Below are 13,303 nucleotides of genomic sequence, written 5' to 3'. Positions count from 1 at the left end.
ATCATAAAAAACTCCCATTGATTCACATCAAGTAATCCCACAAATTTTAAGAATTGATAAATGCAAAAGCACCCACACAAGATTCCATCATCTAAACCACAAAAAATTATAATAAATCTGCATAACACTTCATTTTTCAACCAATATGCATCAAACTGCTTAAGAACATCCCAAATTTCATTGCAAAAGCACCCACACAAGTTCTCTACTACAGCTTAACGAGTAATCACATCCAGCATGGCAGTTGGTTTGATCAAAATAGGAGAAGATACTGTCACTGTAGGCCCCATCTTGATGATGCATTGAATATTAAATTGTTCATCCGTTTTTCCAGCTCATTTCTCAAATGAATTCAGCAAATCCACACATTCATTATCCAAAATAAGCAAAATTCAAGACCACATTAATGATCTAAAATAATAAAATCCACAACCATGACCACCATAAAAACTCCTGCTACCTGCAACATTTTACAAGTCTCATACCATACTGCTTAAGGTAAATACCAGGGTGCTCTTACCACACTCAATAGCTTCAATTGCTACCTGCAACTTCCTTTCCATACTTTGTATTATGTTTGAACATATCAAATCAGCCTCCATAAAAGAATTCCTTTTGTAGTCCTACACCAGAGACCAATCCAAATCAATAGTACCACAATGAATGCAAAACATTACTGGTCTCATGCATAATGCAAATGAAATCATAAGAAAGCATCACAATGTTAAAAAAGAAAAAGCAAAGAAAATCCTATTAGAAAGAGAGTTGTTTTTGTTGGTGACTTTCTGTGACTCAATCTGTTCATGTTGGTGAACCAGTCATAGATGATAGAAGTTGCATAATTTGTAAATAAGAAAAGAAAGAGCTGGAAACTCCAAAGACGGATTATGTGAATAAAATAAGAATTTCAAGGTACTCGTGTTGTACTTCTATTATTATATACCTCATTTTGGACAATTGAAGCTCTTCAAGCATGGAACAACTCCACTCCAAGATCAATATGTGGTCAACAATAAGCATTATAAGATTATATTCGACGAGGTTTAATAAACATTTAAGATGAACAGAAGCGGCTACAACAAAACGGACGACCATCACCAACAACTCATTGTGCAATTTACATAATCAAGAGGAAATGCAGAAATTTACAGATGTTTCCTAGTATTCATAATAAGGAAGTAGCCCTCAAATTGCAGTAATGTTCTTTCCATTGTTAAGAAATTTACAGATGTTTCCTAGTATGCAGATAGATGCATGTGTTTGAACATGAAGAGAAGAAACTCGTTTATTCCTGCCATGGTTTATTTCTTGAATGTGAAAATCTAAGAATCTTTTAGTTTTTAGGTTGTGTTTGGTTGCACCACATTTCATGATATATTGCCTAAAATTTTGCAACAAATTATACTGAAATAACATGATATTTGGTGCAACCAAACATGTGTCCTTGTGCATTATCTGAATGCGAAATAATGCTGTTGCAAGCGTCTTATGGAACCTCCACTCAGAACCACATGACTGTCAGTGCCATCTAGACGGCCGATCCATTAGGCCTAGAAGAAGCATCCATCTCCACCATTCATTGGCATTGATTAACTGTAGTGTGATACTGAAAATCCTGCAGATTGAAAATGGGTTATGGTGTTACATATGGTTCACTACCTACATGCATGGGGTTTTCATTGGGTGGTGTCGTCTTTGTGTTTGGGCTGTTTCAGGCCAATATGGAACTGTACCATTCATGGACAAAATTGGTACGTTTTGAGTGAGACATACTGGTTTTTGGATGATACTTTTTAACCCCAGTTGTCGCCTAACCATGGTGGAGATGAGATACTCCCAAGGAAGATAGAAAACATTTTTAAAAAAAAATTAAAAGAAAGATAAAATCCTATTTTCCCTCAACACATGGATTGTGACATAATGCAGGTGCTGATGGATTTGTGATTTGTTTCTATGTGGTATGTATTGAGACACTATGCATGGTTTGGTTAACTAGATTATTGATCTGATGGGCCCACTTCTGATTCTGGATGCCCCAAAATTGCTCCAGATTAAAAGTTGGTAGCCATCTAATATTTGTTTCTATCTGCATACTAGGAAGCATCTGTACAATCCTTCTTAACAATTATTCAGCATGTCTGAAACATCTATCAAAGATGATTCATAGAAGTTAGTTTTCAAGCATATTAATAAAAAAAAAAAAAAAAACCATTGGAATTAGGCAGGAGGATACAGGCTATGTAAAGAAAGATATCCGTTGTCAAGTAACATCTGTCGCATCCAATCAAGCAGTTCTCCCATTAGCAAGTTGCCAGTCAAATACCTAATCAAAAGCCACATTGAAAACCCTTTGGTAACAACCCAATACAAGTTGATTCTCTCCCCCACAAAAAAAGATTCAAAGAATCGAAAATACACTAAAATAAAATGCTAACAAAGCAAGAGAAAATTAAAAAATCCTATTCAAAAATAAAAATCCAACAAATCATAGAATCCAACACCAGATTCAAAAAGAAGAAAAAGAAATCGAATAAATTACCTCTTAGATTGGAAAACCAAATCCAAATCCTGCATCTTGATTCTCTTGCAGGAGGTCTCTAATCTGCCTTTGGAATCCGAAATGCTCCTTTTTTCTCTGCTCAAGTGCACTCCAGAAACATAAATGACAAAAAGGAAAAGGCAATAAAAATCAAAATACCCCTGCATTGAAGAATACAAGAAACAAACCTTGGATGGAGGACATCTAGGGCTTTATCTTATCCAGGCTGTCCATCCATTTTGAGAGATAATTTCAGGGTTTGATGTTGTGGGGAAGATGGGGTCTGCTAGTCGGGGCTGCTACTAATGAGGAAGATTGCAGGGGCTGATGATGATCGGCAGCTGAAGATTTAGGGGGAGAGCGGGAGAGAGGGCGCGCGAGAACAAAATAAATAAAATTGCCCCTCTGTTTTTTCACAGATTGGGGAAAATGGATCGGCTACTCACGTTGCCACTAGCGAAGGGCTAGTGATCGGTGCTCTGTGGGCCCACCATGATGTGTGTGTTTCATCCATGCCGTCCACCCATTCTTCTAGGTAATTTTATGGTATGAGCCCAAAAATGAGGTTGATCCAAATCTCAAGTGGACCGCACAGTGTTGATTAAACTTCTACCATTAAAAACTTTTTGGGGCCACAAAAGTTTTGAATCAAGCTGATATATATTTTTTCCCTTCATCCAAGTCTGTATGACCTAATAAATGGGTTAGATGTCAAATAACCATTATAGTGGGCCCTAGGAGGTTTTTAATGGTGGAAATTCAATCACAACTGTTTTCACATGGTGTGGTCCACCTGAGATTTAGATCTATCTCATTTATGGGATCAAACCCTGAAATTATCTTTCAAAATGGATGGATAGCCTGGATAAGATAAATGCATCATGGTGGGGTCTACATAGCACCAACCACTAGCCACCTTGTAAGTGGCAGCGTCACTGGTCAAAATGAATTCGGATTGGGTATTGAGTTACCCAGTAAGCTCCTATTTTGACAAGTATAAAGAATACAAGATGAATTAATCTCCATGATCCAACATAAAGTAGATTAAAGTTTCAAGTAGACCACACCATAGGAAGCATATATGATTTAATCTCCATAATTCCTACCGTGTGGTCCACTTGGAACTTCAATCTTGATGATTTTTTGTTTCATGTCCTATAATAATATTTCAAAATATATAGATGGCTTAGATAGAAAACATATTTTTTTTACACCCTATAAGGCCCCTTATATCGGTGTTAATTATTAATGGTGTGGCACCTTTTCAACTATGGATTAAAACCATAGTAAATGTATCTTTTGCCCCTTTTTTTGGTAACGCTATCTATTCTCATTTTAATACTTCACATTATATTATTTTATCTCCTAAGATCATCTTACCACACTAAGTAGAGACCGTACTCCCATACGAGTAGATTAGGTGTCGAACACCTTCATTTTCTGTAACAGAGGTCCCTTACTCAGAATCCCAGGTCACAAATCAAGAGAAAGAAAGAAAGTCTCTGAATTCTCTGGCTTTTACAGATTTTACAGGTTCTATTTAACTACGGGCTTTTGGAGTTAATTGGCTAGTGGTAACTCCAAGTCTACTACATCATCAATTCAAATCTGCCCATACACCACAAAACAAAGATAAAAAGCGTGGCACTCTAAGATCCGACTCGATAGAGTGTGGTAATACAATCTTAGGGGATAGTCTACATACAAAATTTGCATTCATACTTTCAAAACATGATTCGAGTTCTATTTTTTAGACTAGATCGAGTTTAGCTCATTTAATTGGTTTTATTTTGTAGTAAAGGAGAGAATGAGAGAGAACAAAGGAAATGGGAGTCGTGCATGGTGGGCAATCTAGGTAGCAGACAATTTAGTTGGTTGGGTGTAGATAGGGAGAGCAAGATGAGATTTCTCGTTGAATTGCAGAAGAGATTTCTAAATCCTTGATCCTCATTAGTTATAGCTTCTTTACATCCAAACGCCTCATTTCCTTTCGATTTCATTCTACTGTTGCTGCTCTGTTTGAAAATTACTAGGAATTTCATGAAATTAGAGTATTAAGTTTTCTACATTTATGATCTGGAGTGGCTAGAGGTAATTTACAGTTAAATTTTCGGATCAGGTTGTGGTTTTCACTCGATTCCATCTGTAGCATATTTGTTTGCAGGTTTTGAAATTTTGTTTGCAGCCTTTGGCAACGAAAATATTCATCGGTACAAGTGGTAACCACGATTTTTAGCTACGAAACTTTTCGTAGCTAAAAGTAATCCATTCAAATCTTTTCCAAAATTGTTCGTAGCCTTTAGCGACGAAAATTTTCGTCGCTAAAAGTCTCATCCACGATTTTTAGCTGCGAAAATTTACGTCGCTAAAAGTAATCCATTCGAATTTTTTTAAAATGTGTTTGCAGCCTTTAGCGACGAAAATATTCGTCGTTAAAAGTCTCATCCACGATTTTTAGCTACGAAAAGTTTCGTAGCTAAAAGTAATCAATTCAAACTTCTTAAAAATTTGTTTGCAGCCTTTGGCGACGAAAATATTCATCGCTAAAAGTGTCAACTACAATTTTTAGCTACGAAAAGTTTCGTAGCTAAAAGTAATCCTTGCAAAATTGTTCGCAGCCTTTAGCGACGAAAATTTTCGTCGCTAAAAGTCTCATCCACGATTTTTAGCTGCGAAAATTTTCATTGCTAAAAATCTCTTCGCTAAAACTAAACTTTTAGCGACAAAAATTTATTTTGTCGCTAAAAGTGACTTTTAGCGACAAAAAATTTTCGTCGCTAAAAGTTTCGTCGCTAAAAACCCTCTTTCTTGTAGTGTTGGATGGACGTCGGTCGTCTTTTTTTTTCTTTTCTTTTTTAAGATTCCATTTGGCTTAATTAACTATATTCCATTTCCTTTTTAATTAACAAGCAGCTTAAACTATATCGAAGCTGTGCAAGTTTACATCTCATTAGCCGAAAAATGATAACATGAGAATGGCCTATACTAATGTATGCATTTGGTACCAATTCTTAATATTGGCAACACCTGGCATACCTATACCCTCTCCAAAGGTCACACTGATTGGATGATCTTAACTGTCTGAAATTGCCGTTGGATTAATTTGGACCATTTTCTTTTTGACTATCCTGAGGAACATTGACTTGTACTATTCTTTTTAAACATCTATATGCTTCAATCTTCTTTGGTCTACACTTGGGTTGAAGGGCACATCTATTCTGTTGGGTAGAACACTTATTTTAATATCACAATGATTGGATAATCTCAACCATCTGATATTACCGTTGAATTTGGACCATTTTCTTTTTTACCAAGGTATTGAGGAACTTTGATTTGCACTCCTCTTTCTTAAACGTGTATATTTTTTTTTAACCTCGAGTTAACACTCTTCTTTTTCTTTTTCTTTTTCTTTTTTCTTTTCACGTTTACATGTTTTTAATCCCACCGTGTGTATTGTATGCCACATCCATTCAATTTGGTATAGATCCCTTTTCTTTTTCAATTTTTCTTGTCAAAATACAAAATCTAGTTTTCTTTTCTAAAAAATATATTTTTTTACATTTTTTCAATTTTTTCACAATTTCGTTTAATTTCTTTTTTTTTTTTTTTTCAAAATATCATTTTTTAATCTCACTTTTGTTATATAACTTTTTAATTTTTGTTGTCAAAATACAAAATCTAGTTTTCTCTTTTAAAAAATATATATATATTTTTACAATTTGTCAATTTTTTCACAATTTCATTTAATTTTTTAAATTTTCTTTTTCAAAATATCATTTTTTTATCGAAATCTTGTTATATAACTTTTTAATTTTTCTTTTCAAAATACAAAATCTAGGTTTCTTTTTTAATATATATATATATATATATATATATATATATATATATATATATATATATATATATATATTTAAAATTTACAATTTGTCAATTTTTTCACAATTTTGTTTAATTTTTTAAATTTTCTTTTTCAAAATATCATTTTTTTAAATATCACTTTTGTTATATAACCTTTTAATTTTTCTTGTCAAAATACAAAATCTAGTTTTCCTTTTCAAAAAATATATTTTTTTACAATTTGTCAATTTTTTCACAATTTTGTTTAATTTTTTAAATTTTCTTTTTCAAAATATCATATATATATATATATATATATATATATATATAATTTACAATTTGTCAATTTTTTCACAATTTTGTTTAATTTTTTAAATTTTCTTTTTCAAAATATCATTTTTTAAATATCATTTTGTTATATAACTTTTTAATTTTTCTTATCAAAATACAAAATCTAGTTTTCTTTTTAAAATATATATTTATTTTTTTACAATTTGTAATTTTTTTCACAATTTTGTTTAATTTTTTAAATTTTCTTTTTCAAAATATCATTTTTGTTATATAACTTTTTAAATTTTCTTTTCAAAATACAAAATCTAGTTTTCTTTTTTAAAATATATATTTTTTTACAATTTGTCAATTTTTTCACAATTTTGTTTAATTTTTAAAATTTTCTTTTTCAAAATATCATTTTTTAAATATCACTTTTGTTATACAACTTTTTAATTTTTCTTTTCAAAATACAAAATTTGGTTTTATTTTTTAAAATATATATTTTTTTGCCATTTGACAATTTTTTTACAATTTTGTTTATTTTTTAAAATTTTCTTTTTCAAAATATTATTTTTTAAATATCACTTTTGTTATACAACTTTTTAATTTTTCTTTTCAAAATACAAAATCTGGTTTTCTTTTTTAAAAAATATATATTTTTTGCAATTTGACAATTTTTTTACAATTTTGTTTAATTTTTAAAATTTTCTTTTTCAAAATATCATTTTTTTATCGAATGTTTTTTTTCAAAATTATCAACATTATTAAAAGTTCTTAATTTTTATTTCAAAATCCAGATTTTTATAAAATTACATTTTTTTTCAAAATCTAAATTTTTTTCTTAAACATTGTTAGTTATTTTTCTAAGTTTTTTAACCTTTTTTTTTTTCGAAATTCATAAATTCTTTTATTCTTAATGTTTGACTTGAGCATTAGAGACGGTCCTAAACCGTCTCTAATGCACCATAATAAGACGGCTAAGGACCGTCTTTAATAGAGACAGTCATTGACAGTCCCAAATAGAGACTACTAAGGACTGTCCCTAATACAGGCTATTTTTGATTGCGTTCCATAACTAGTAAAAGACGGCCGATGACCGTCTATAATTGAGACGGTCAATGACAGTCTCAAATTACCAATATGAGATGGTCAATGACTGTCTTTAAGAGAGACGGTCCTTGACAGTCTCAAATAGAGATAGCTAAGAACCGTCCCTAATACAGACTCACTTTGACAGTCCCAAATTACAGGAAAAGACGGCCAATGACCGTCTCTAATTGAGACGGTCCTTGACAGTCTCAAATTGCCGGTAAGAGACGGTCAATGACCGTCTCTAATAGGGACAGTCTTTGACCGTCTCAAATTCTGCCATATAAGATGGTCAGGGACCGTCTCTTATTCCCAACGGTCAATGGCCGTCTTTTATATGCAGTTTACGACGATTTTTGACTGTTTTAAATGATTTGTCAACGTATAAATTTTTAAGACAATAATAAGGACGGTCAAGGGCCGTCTAAAAATTTAGATACGGTTTACGGCCGTCTCTAAAGCGTCTTTGAACCAAGCAATTTTAGAGACGGTCCAGAACCATCTCTAAATCCGTCATTTTTTTTCATTTTTCATGTAGTGAGATCTTAGCCAAACATTATATCCGAACCCTTTGATCAGTGCATAATTTTGAGCCATTCATCCAGTGATCACAAAAGCCCACCAACAGAAATCTTGGGGCAGCATCTAACCAGTGTGAATTTTGATCTACAAGATGGACAGTTGAAATAAATGATGAACATATTGTCTGGTAAAGTATACGTGGGAAAAAAACCCATTTTCTAGTGAACAAAAGTGGACATACATCAATGAAAAATGGTCCACTTTCAAGGTGGACCAAAAAACCCACTGTAAACATATCATTTTGTTGGCACTTGGTTTGCTTTGGTCCCGTGTGGTGTATGCTGGCGTGCCAAAACCAATATAGCAGCTTGATTCAAAGCAAAGAACTTTGACCAAATGCTGAAATGAGCAAATATGTCGGCCTTAGTCCGCGCCCCGTTCCTTTTCCTTTCTTCTTTGCAGTTTTTGTTTGTGGAGGCCTTTTCGTGTCCCCTTTGATCTTCACACGATAGGCGAGGCCCGGTTCTTTTTGTCGGGGCCCACCCAAATGGGTGTAAATTCCTATTTTCATGAATGAAAAAAAGAAAAAGAAAAAAGAAGCAGATATGTTGAATATAAATGTATATGATTAGAATATGAGAAGATTGGTCACCTACTCAGCAACTCACAAAATGTTTGTAATGATCAAGTGATAATTAGAGGGTAGGCTTCTTCTTCTAAAGATGCGTTCCACCTTATCTTTCACACGAAATGACTTTTCAGTATATTGGTGCAATTAAATAAAAGCAATTAATTACAATATATCACTAAAAGAAATTACAAGAGTACTTCTTTTAAAAGAACTACTTGTCCATCATATGAGCATAAACTTGAATTACAACTAATGATTATTGCTATTGGATTACCACTATTCTAAAAATAGAGCTATTTGATTATGCAAAGATAAGGTCAATTCAACTGAATTTGTTGGATTGCTCTTTTTTCGGATGTTTCTCTTTGATTATTCATCTTCTCTCGACTAAACTCTAATTTTAAGTAATTCACATCTTGCCGTCTTCTCTTCTCATATAATGCACAATCACATGAAAGTGGGGGCCCATATGAAAGTATGGTCTCACATGATGGATGATCCACATCTAGTGGGCCCCACTCAATGGAAGGTTCATATTAAAGGTGGGACTCACTTGATGGAAGGTTCACATCAAAGGGGGCCCACATGATGAATGGCCCATATTGAATGTTGGGCCCTGCATAATGGATCATGAACATCAAAGGTGGGTCCCACATGATGGATGGTCCACATCAAAATGTGGCTCCACATGATGGACTATACACATCAAGTGGGCCCCACATGATGGATAGCGGACATAAAATGTGGGCTCGCATGATGAACAATCCATATTGAAGGTGCCCCCACATAATGAATGATCTACATCAAGGTAGGCCCACATAATGCACAATTCACATTAGGTGGGCCCCACATGATCGATGACTCACATTAAAGTGTGTCTAAGCTTGATGGACTATCCATGTTAAGTGGGCCCCACTTGATGGATGATACACATCAAAGGTGAGACCCACATGATGGATGATGAACATCAAAGATGAGCCCACGTGATGAACGATTGATATCAAAGGTGGGCCACATAATGAACAACCCATATTGTAAGTGGAGCCCCAAATAATGATGGTCCACCTCAAGGTGGCCCACATAATGGACAGAGTGGCCCTCACATGATTGATGGGCCACATCAAAGTATAGCCCCTCGTGATAGACAGTGCACATCAAGTGCTCCCCAGTAAATGGATAGTCCAAATCCAAGGTCTCGCATGATGGACAGCCCACTTTAAAGGTTTGGCTCACACGATGGACTATACATATCAAAGGTGGGCTCCCTATGATGGATGATTCACATTTAATAGGCGACATAATGGACAATCCATATATCTTAAAACATGAATATTGTAGCCATCCATTCTTTTACCATTTATGGCATGATCAATCTATGACAAGTTCCACCAAAATAATGGTTTGGACTGCTCTTATAATTTTTAGAAATGGCATAACTTCCCCTTGAAAAAACTCTTATTCGAATGTTTTGAGAAATGTGCTTATTTTAAATTAAGTGTTTTTTTAATTAGCTAGAGAGAGAGAGAGAGAGAGAGAGAGAGAGAGAGAGAGAGCCAGTTTATTTTTTAAACTATTTTTTTAACGATTTCCCACGTAGTGACTGAGTTCGTGCCTAAAATAATCTGGAAAACATAAATATAAAGTACACACATAATGGTGTGCTACATAGCACCCGACACATGCAATACCGCCTAAATCTGCATACCACTAGTAGTGAGGAAGCTATTAGGAGCAAGGATTGCCTAATGTAGGTATATTATCCACTCCATCCATTTTTCCAATTCATTTTAGGGCATGACCCACAATTGTAATGTATCCAAATTTCAAGTGGACCGCACCGCAGGAAACGGTCGGAATTGAACACCTACTCTTGAAAACTTATTAGTGAACATGGTGAATGACAAATAAACATCATTATGGCCTTAGGAAGGTTTCAACGGTAGATATCGTTATCTCCACTTTTGTATCATTTAATCCACCTAATCGCTTTTGGATAATATACTTCAATTTTGGGCTCATGCTCGAAATTGAGTTGATAAAATCGAGGGACATTGTGTAAAAGATATATAAATCACAATGGACCCCACAAAGTTTACTCAGCATCCAAAAATGAGATCGATTAAAATCTAGGTTGACCACACCATAGGAAACAGTGGTGATTGAACACCCACCTTCAAAATCAACACTAAAGCTTTATTTCTTGTTTTCTAGTATATTGCATTATTGTTAAACAATACAAGCTATCATTAACATAATGAAGTCATTGCTTACAAGGAAAAGAATGAAGTCATATGAAGGACTAATCTTCTCCTTTGCAAATTGATCAATTCCTTGTAATCGATAGTTGGGTAGATGGTTGATCTGATCTGATCATGTATTAATTTGCCCTTTTCGATGTCTAGGTCACAAATCATTCAATTTAATTTATATTGTATTTAGTTCTAACATGCCCGGCACATACATACACAGTACAACCATTACATGTCCAAATTGAAGCCAACACATTCATCAATGAAAAACCAATGAACAAAAAAAAAAAAAAAAAAACACTTTTTCTACATATCATAGTATCTAAAAACCATTATAAAATATCATAAATTCTACTCCCAAATACAAAGCTCAGTTAGATTAGCTCCTCTACAAGCTAATTCCCTTGCCATTGAGTTAGCTTCCCTATAAGCATGAACAATCACACATTCAACATCCTCTGTCAAATCATTAAACTCATCAAATGCTTCATCAAACCTCTCGGGTGGATCAACAATTTCTTTGGCCCATCTGATAATGCTGAGCGAGTCCCCCTCAACGATCAATTTAGAAACGGTGGATAAGAGCTTAACACATCTCATTCCCACCCTCAATGCCTCAATTCCCACTGTGATCGGATCATAATCTTTGAGTGGCCCAGCGTAAGATAATAGTATGTTTCCATGCTCATTGTGGAAGATCCCACCAAAACCTGATGGCCTACTCTTGGTAGGATCTGTACCACCAAAATTCAGCTTGATCCATCCAGGGTGAGGGGGCCACCACCTTTGCCGAAACCTACGGGGCCGTCGATGCTCATATCTCCAATCCTCAGGTTTGTCATTCTTGAAGAACAGTTTTGCTGTTATCATCTTGATGTACTCACCTTTAGTTCTGTGGATCAAAAAGGAGAAAATCATTAGTATTGAGTTACTTAGCTTAATACCACTAAAAAAAGGGAATTTTAAGGTCCAATTGGAGGGCCCAGATCATGCATGGAACATGATGAAACATTCAAGCAAGAAAACAGATCTTTACCGGCGGCCAAAAAATGCCGCTAAAAACCCAAAACCGCCGGTAATATGGACATAGTTCATACTGTAAAATATTAGACGGTTCAGATTTTCCAATCTAGATAACTTATCAGATAACCATATTCATTGTAGGTACTATCGGGTCAACCGTTTGGATTAGTGAAATATGGCCCCCATCAGTAGGTCATGGGCTTTGTAGTTCCTGTTAAGCTGTTGTTTGGATGCGTTTGATAGACTCACCCAATATCGGACCTGATTGGTCGATCTTGGGTTGATCCGAACCATCAACATCTGTACAAATGTTTGACCTGGTCACCCCTCGAGCATAGAATTGAGAATACCAACGGTTCAGATCATAATCTAAGATGCAATATAAGGGCGGAAAGTGGCCCCCATAACAGTTACTTCAGTGGGGGGCCACCACACCCTATCAAAACTGCAAAAAACAAACGATGCGTACTCATATTCGAAGTCCTCCTCATGCTCATCCTCTTCTGGTAGCCGCACCTTAGTCGAAGGAACCCCTTCAATAAAAGAATGACAACTGAAATTAACAAAATATTCATCCAAACCATTCAAATAGTGGACCATGGAGAGCGTAGGTTTAATATCGGCTCAGTATGATTTTTTTAGGGTTATGGATGATCTATAATGGGCCAGGCGAGTTGGATGGCTTGGATTGAAAATTCATGTATCCCATCCTGTTTGATGATTGTGTGCATGCGTATGGTTAATATACATTCTCATCTATGTAGACTAATCCGATCAGGAAAAGTACTCTACACGTGACTTACTCGAATACCAATCTGGACCGTCCAAACCAAGGGCCCCAACGTGGATCTAACATGGTCAGTAACTAACCATCCTACTGGCAAATTTTGATGGGCGGTTAAAAAGAGAACTGCAAACGACCAAATCTAACCGTCCATCCTGGGCTATTCTCCCCACCAGACTTGGACCCGATGTAAACCCGAACTAGATACTGATGAGTTGGGCTGTTGCTGAGATCTAGACCTGAATTGATTAACTTGCCAGGTTTGAAATAAAGAAAACGCTCACATCCAACCATCCAGTTCGTGTTGGGTATCAAATCCCTCTTGAGCCCTAAGTCCCAACCCCCTTTGTACCATA

General features: G+C 34.9%; 1 long non-coding RNA gene across 2 annotated transcripts; it reads right to left on the bottom strand.

Moving 5' to 3' along the window:
* Positions 1-222: 222 nt before the first annotated feature.
* LOC131220673 (uncharacterized) lies at positions 223-2,322 on the bottom strand. Of its 2 annotated transcripts, none has more exons than XR_009158771.1 (3): positions 2,210-2,322; positions 944-1,073; positions 223-623 (listed from the first exon to the last, which is right to left on the bottom strand). It is a non-coding gene; the product is annotated as an uncharacterized LOC131220673 (long non-coding RNA). The 2 variants fall into 2 exon arrangements; XR_009158770.1 differs by having other exon boundaries at positions 2,234-2,285.
* Between the last annotated feature and the right edge of the window lie 10,981 nt (positions 2,323-13,303).

The sequence above is a fragment of the Magnolia sinica genome, chromosome 12 (assembly GCF_029962835.1).
Source record: "Magnolia sinica isolate HGM2019 chromosome 12, MsV1, whole genome shotgun sequence".
Classification (NCBI taxonomy): domain Eukaryota; kingdom Viridiplantae; phylum Streptophyta; class Magnoliopsida; order Magnoliales; family Magnoliaceae; genus Magnolia; species Magnolia sinica.
Note: the sequence above shows the minus strand (reverse complement) of the source record. Positions and strands in the feature narration are given on the sequence as shown.